Source organism: Poeciliopsis prolifica, unplaced genomic scaffold (genome assembly GCF_027474105.1).
Source record: "Poeciliopsis prolifica strain line A6 unplaced genomic scaffold, Auburn_PproV2 SCAFFOLD035, whole genome shotgun sequence".
Taxonomy (NCBI): domain Eukaryota; kingdom Metazoa; phylum Chordata; class Actinopteri; order Cyprinodontiformes; family Poeciliidae; genus Poeciliopsis; species Poeciliopsis prolifica.
The window spans coordinates 5010530-5017498 of record NW_026562410.1 but is presented as its reverse complement, the minus strand read 5'-3'; the positions used below and the strand labels follow the sequence as shown (position 1 = coordinate 5017498).

The 6969-nt window shown below is 42.4% G+C and overlaps 1 long non-coding RNA gene across 1 annotated transcript; it reads left to right on the top strand.

Moving 5' to 3' along the window:
* Positions 1 to 236: 236 nt before the first annotated feature.
* LOC129374206 (uncharacterized) lies at positions 237 to 1097 on the top strand. The gene is made up of 3 exons (XR_008607473.1): positions 237 to 708; positions 789 to 924; positions 1007 to 1097. It is a non-coding gene; the product is annotated as an uncharacterized LOC129374206 (long non-coding RNA).
* The last annotated feature ends 5872 nt before the right edge of the window (positions 1098 to 6969 follow it).

Below are 6969 nucleotides of genomic sequence, written 5' to 3'. Positions count from 1 at the left end.
ACTGGGCCGCTCTAAAACAAATATGCTTCAGTAAGGCTGCAACTTTGGCACCAGTGTGATGTGGGTCGTTGTTCATCCAGGCCTTTCAAATCTTTTGTCAGCCTCTTCAACTTTCTGTCTGGCTTCACGTTCCTGAGCAGCTGCAGGGATTTTTGCTCTCGCTTTCTTTTTTTTTTTTTTTACATTTTGGATAGTTATGATATGTAACCATGGCAACAAAGTACTGCTTTCACAACTTGGAGCAGACGTTTAGCATCTCTAACCTCTAGCCCAACGGCTAGACAGAGAGCTAAAGCGGAGCGGCAGAAGCAAACGAGGTGGATTAGTGGCGCTTGCTAACAGCTCACGGTGTCCAGGACATTTTCCGGTGGCAATATCGCGTCTGCTGTCCAGAAGTTCAGCCGTTTGCCTCTGATGACAATCATGAGACTGTCACCCAGAAGCAGTCTTCAGTCAGAGGCCTCTTCAGATTCAGCGCATGACTGACTGCTACTGGACATCCTTCCAGCCCACGGCGTCACCGTCCACAACGACAGCGTTCATGTTCCTCTGCAACAGGCTGGGACGAGTGAGGAGATCGAAAAAAAAAAAAGAACAGCACCTGATTTTCTCCAGGGCTTTTCTACAGTCACAGGAAACGTACTCGGCTCATCCTTGCAATTTGTTTGAGCCGCCATGTTCAGAGCGTTTAGCTAACAGAACGTGGAGGTGAGTTCAGAGCAGTTTGGTTTGTTTCCAGGACTGATTGATAAAGACGCTTCCTCATAAACCGATGCTTCATTCCACAGCTGATCTTCTCCCAATTTCAGCTCCTCCTCCAGCGACGCAACGGAAATGTGTCAGTAATGCGCTAAGCACCAATAGAACCACAATCTCTCACAAAAAAAACAATCACACTGTAACTCCAGCACACCCCTGGGAGCGGTAATTGCAGTGATTATGCTTTGCAGCCATTCCCTTGTTTCTTGTACCGCAATTAGATTTTTTGTCTCTCTCTCTCTTTTAGTCACACCGAAGTTTCTTTTCAGAAGCTTCTTTGGAGCGTGGAGACTAATGACTACATGTTTCCGCGCCGAAATATTCAATAAACGGCTCATTAGGACTACAGACACATTCAACTCTTCTGATTTAATTTTTCACTCTCTTGTTTTTTTTTTTTTTTTTCTTTTTCGTCGGAGTTAGACATTTATCAATCTGCAGTCCGGAGATGAGAGGAGCGATTCCTGACAGGTTACCTGATCCCTGTACTGCAGGATGCAGTGTGCTACAAATGTATTTATACGCTTTGAACTTAAAAAAAAAATATTTTGACGCCTTACAATCACAGTTTATTTCTATGGTATGATAATCCAACAAAAAGTAATTCAGGACAACAAAATTAAAGACAAAAATGAAATTTTCCCCTTGTCCCCCCCCTCCCCCCCAAATAGAAATCTGAAAAGTGTGTCATGCATCTGTATTGTGCCCCTTCCACACCGATTCCCCTAAATAACATCTGGTGCAAGGACCAAAAAGAAACATTGTTAAAGGGATAGTAGAGGAGCCTTGCTGTGATGACTTCCTGAAGGTGGACTATCAGAAAGAGCAGGAGCTTTTAAAGAGACGGAGGCCCAATTTCAAGACGTTAAATATTAAACAAAGATTTATTTTCAGTTATATTTGCACTTTTATGGCAACTGACGGTAACAATTACTTGACTGTGCCATGAAGCGAGACCGTGTGTCTGGAAAACACAATTTAATGAAAATCATGAACTCATGGAGGATGAAACGTGAGATTGTGACGAGGATAACATTCTTACCCCTGTCACAGTCATTAGAGGTGGTGCTGAGAATTTGGAGATGATGATGATGATGTTGGGGTCATGATGGTCAAAACATATTCACGCCAACTCAAAAGCGGACAATGACTTGTGCAGGTCGCGAACTTGCTGCTAACAGATCAGCAGTTCACCAAGACTGTGATGTCAGAGGAAGTCGTCATCAGGTTGTGTGTTTCCATAATTTAAAACGTCACCTGCACAGAGGCAACATGCTGCAGTGGAAGAAGTTTTTCTTGGTGGATTTATTGCTGTGCAGACGGGAAACAAACACATAAATCTTATTATATGAAGTAATTCCATCAGTTCTTATAAAACTAAGAGAACAGCAGATCCTTTCCCTGATATTTCTACTTGCAAGAAAAATAAACTTTTGCAAAAACAACTTGAGACAAGCGAATACTTTCAGTTTTCTTTACTCCTGCCAGGATGTGCCTCTCCTCTCTCCCCTTCTGGATGACGACTTGATTTTTTTTTTTTTCCCTACGATTTGGGGATGTTTCCAGAAAATGGATGCAAGTCGGCGTGATGGAAACGCGACTGTGCGCGAGAGAGATCCATTTCCCCGGCGCCTGGCACCTGCTGCGATGGGCTCTGGGGCGGAAACGAGAGAGAGAGAGAGAGATAGAGAAAGAGAGAGAGAGAACGCGGAGCTGCCTCTCCTCCCCGGTCGGCGGCTCCCTCAGCCCCGGCCTGGCCGGTGACAGCTCGATTTGGGCGCCTCTCTGAGGCGGAGCGCGCAGACGTGACGGGCCTGTCCTGCTGGTCTCATCACAGCCTCTGGTGTAGAAAAAGGCTGGGAGGACAGAAGCAGACACTCGCCGAGGAACCGTCTGTCTGACCCAACAGGTGAGATTCATCTGTCATCGGGCCATCTCTCGCATCATCCCAACACAGACCTGACAGGGAGTCGCGTAAAAAACAAAGGCGAAGTGATGAATCCTTTATCAGTCTGCAAAAGCCTTGCATAAAAACAAAACTTTAAAGAGGAAGTATCACGTAAAATGATTTTTTTTTTTAGCTTTCCATCGTGGTGTGATGTAATTCCCTCTTCGAAATCATACCTGGAGTTTTGCTGCGATTCTTTAGAACATGTTCTTTAGAACCCTCAAATCTCCCATGGTGACCATCCAGCTGTGCAAAATGCCCAGGTGGAGCCAGCTCCTCAGTTTTCGCCACTCAGCTCCTTCAGACTAGCCAGCAGCAATTAGCAAACACCTGGTGGAACCTCAGCTCAGCTCCTGACAGGAGCTACTTCTTACTTAAATGCTGCTAAAGGGTTAATGGAGGAGCAATGTTGTGATGTCATCCTAAAGGCAAAGAGTAGGAGTTTTTAAAGAGACAGAGGCCCAATTTCACGAGGCCTTAAAATACAAAAAATTCTTTAAAGCATTTCTTTTAATGATAACTGAACAGTTCTGAGATTATGCCATAAAATGGCACAGTGAGCCTGGAAAATACATAATCCAGTTTGTTCTGAGGTCATTTTGCAGAGTGTTATCACCAGTCTTTATATTTGCTGAAACCATCACCGGCGCTCCCTGATTAGATTGTGTTCAACGATTAATAATATTAAGAAATATGAAATGAACAGTGAGAAGGAGTTGGGACATTATTTCACCAGAAAGTCACTTTCAGATTATCTTTTTGAAAGGGTAAAACAGTCAGCATCCCTCTGCTGATGAACGTAAACCCAACAACGGTCACGGAAATAACTTTAAATTGACGAAAGTAACAGCAAATATAACAACCAATGAAAACCAAATACGGCTATTTGAATCGTGTCTCAACAGAACCACTTTTTTTTTTAAAAAACAAAAAAAAACTTTTGAAAACCAGACTGGACAAAGCTGATGGTACCTGCAACTTAATATTAGGTTTTGCAATCAAAAGATTTCCGCCGCCGTCAAGAAAACTTCAGATATTTTTGCTCTGTTTTTAGCTCCGTTTTGCCTTTTGATTAAAGTGAAATGAAATCCCCTTCTTTTGCAGATTTTGAAAAGATTAGACCTTCATGTGTCAATACTACATAATAATAATGGGATGTTTTGATATTTTAAAGAGAAGCATTCGCCCTTGTTTTTTCTTGGTCATCTGGAATTGACATAACTGTTGTGAGGCAGGACTTGCGTCAGCTGCGCCTACCGTTTTACACCGTCCTATGCTATTAAAGACAGTTGCTCATTATATTGCTAGATGAGCCGTTTATGAAACGGAAATGATACAGCACTCCAACGACAAATGAATAATCAGCACCAATGAATCAGGCCTCGCCAACAGACGCAGATGTAATGATCTTTGGATCATCGAAACGTTTTCTCCGCTGCCTGCAACGGCAACGGACTCGGATGGTGTGAAGGCGGGACTTTGCACACATCAGATAAATTCACATGTTCTTAAGAAGCGGCAAATAAAACTTCTGTTTGTGTTGATCTACAGAGCAAATGAAAGAACAACGAATCAGTTTTCGCTACAGAATGCGTTATTCGGTCACAAGCTAACAGGCTACCAAAGACTTTTGGATTGGTTAAGAATTTCCAGCACCTGATCACTGGAGCATGTGTACGCCACTCCCACAAAATCAGTGTAAATTCAGCAGTGAAACAGTCAGTTAATTGCAGACACTTCACTTACCTCAGTATGCTGAATGCTTGACACAGGAAGCAAAACTCTAAAACGTGTCTAGTCCATGATTTTGCGGCTTCTTAACTGACTGGTTGGAAGCCATTAGACGCTGAGATGACCTTTTGAGATGACCAGCTTTTTCTGTGGAACCTCAGAAAAAGCAGCAAACGGGGCTCTGATGCAGCAGAACACCGTGAACTCCACACCGTTGATCCCAATTCGTACGCACTACTCAGAAATAGGCTGGACAAAAAAAGCAACGCGTTCCTCAAAGAGTTGATGCGTGGCACAAATCACCGCCATTTTCTCACATTTCGACCTGCGCGGCGAGCAAGAGGAGTCTGACCGCTTTCAACACAAAAGGCGCAGCAGTGTCCTTTCAAAACTGCTTCGTGTGCGACCTTTTAAAGGCATAGGTCAAAAGGTTTTCCTAAACCTACTGCTTTTCTGTGAATAATCTCAGGCGATTTAATCACTTTCTAGTCTTCGAGAGGCGCACTTGCATTTTCTTCTTCCTTGTAGCAGAGGGTAAAAAAAAACAACAACCACAGCATTAACTTTAACATCCACTTAGTTAAAGTGATCTTTTCATGAAGTAGCATGTCAGGTGTGCAGATATGTCTGAAACTCTGATCGAGTAGAGAGGTACCGTGTTGAGGGGGGGGAGAAGGAGCCGTGTGTGTGTGTGAAATGGGAACAGCTGGCTGAGGGAATGAGTACAGAGGGAGAGGTGATGGATGCGAGTGGAGCTCCTGTGACAGATGAGCTAACAGGTGTTCACCACGGCCCACAGAGAGACGCTATTTATGAGCCAGAGAAGACAGCCAGGCGCAGTGCACTCCGCGCCGCGCCGCCGGCCTCCTCAATGCCGAAACACATCACAGACATCTGCACAACTTCACTCGACGAGGAGCAACACAGCAGAACCGGCTCCAGCGTCCTCCTCCTCCTCCTTATTGGGCCAGGTTAAGGCTTTTCATCCATCAGTCTGTGGAAACAACCTTCGTATTGGTTTTATTGATAAATATTTAACATACAAGTTTATACAACTCAGAGTCTTTGTATGATAGCTGAGAAATTATTGTGCTGCTGCCACACTCAGGAATTACTCCCAAGTCATTGCCGTTTTTAAGTGAATGTGGTACATTAAATAAAATCATTTACGGCGTCATTGAAACGCGCAGTAAAATGTTTATTGTTCATCAACGTTTGGGTTTGCTGTTAGATATTACATCCAAGAACAAAAAGGGGGTACTTTATTTTTGAGAAAGATGTGCACGATTATACTGTTTATCCATCTACTTGGTATGACTTTAGTGTGCGTTCCCATCAGTTATCCCTGTTGCAACTGTTCTTACAATGTTTTTTCTTCCACTCACCTTTCCTTGCACAAGCTCAGAGAATCAGCTTCTTTCAAAGATCTTTTGTAGTTTTCCCTGCTCCTGGAGGACATTCTCTAGCTGCGCTTCTGTTACAAATGTGCACAAAACGTCGACATTACGCAGATGTCCAGAATAATAGACACAATAATGTCGAAATAAAATGTTGCACTTACAGCCTTTTCTTTAAAATAAGAAATGCAGTAAAAAAAAAAAAAAAAAAAAAAATCACACACTTACATTTGTTCATGCAATAAAATTAAACATCACCCTCCTACCACTTCCTGTCGTCGTCTTTGTCTTCTCCGCCAGTAGTAACATCCGGTTGTCGATCCAGTGTTTCAGTTGCAGTTTTGTGAAATGCATCCATTTCAAGATGGCCGAAAAAACCCCACCTCATCCCGCCATGAAAACCTTTTACTGAAAAACGTTTTTTTTCCCACTGCCCCCCCGTCCCCAAAAAAATTTGATGTCTCTACGGAGCTAATTTAGTTTAGCAATTCCATTTAGAGGCTCAGGAAGCCATTTCAGGTGCTTTAGGACAAGTTTCAAATAGGATTTAATTTAATTTTTAAACTGTAGTTAAATTTTGTGATATTGAATTTTTGATCGTTATTAAGAGTCAAAATTTCAAGTGACATTTTACTCTGATCACTATGAGTGTCACTCTCCGAAAGGAACGACTGAAATATAACTGTTCATTATCTTATTGCAAGTTTATAGGAGTAAACATCAGATTCCCACTTTAACACTCACCTCAAGTGAACCTGCAAACACCAAGCCATTTAAAAGCCATGAGTTAAATTGATCCATTTTGCTAAACAAATAAACTTATCTTGCCTTTGTTAGAAAATAAGTTCTGCGAGTTGGGCGAAGTAAGATATAATTACGTCACGCTGCTTCTAATGTGGCAAAAACAGACATTTCGGAGGAAAGCGAAGAACCAGTGACACAATGTGTTCAACAAATCTTGAGCAGATCACATTAATTACTTTCATTTTAAAGAAACACTGCGTGAAAGGCCCGCAAATACCTGCAGAAAGTTTCATTGGTAACATTTTGATATTGGTTTACATTTTGTAACCAATACCAGGTTACAAAGATGACGGGGGTGGAAAAAAACAAAAAAAACAAACAAACAAAAAA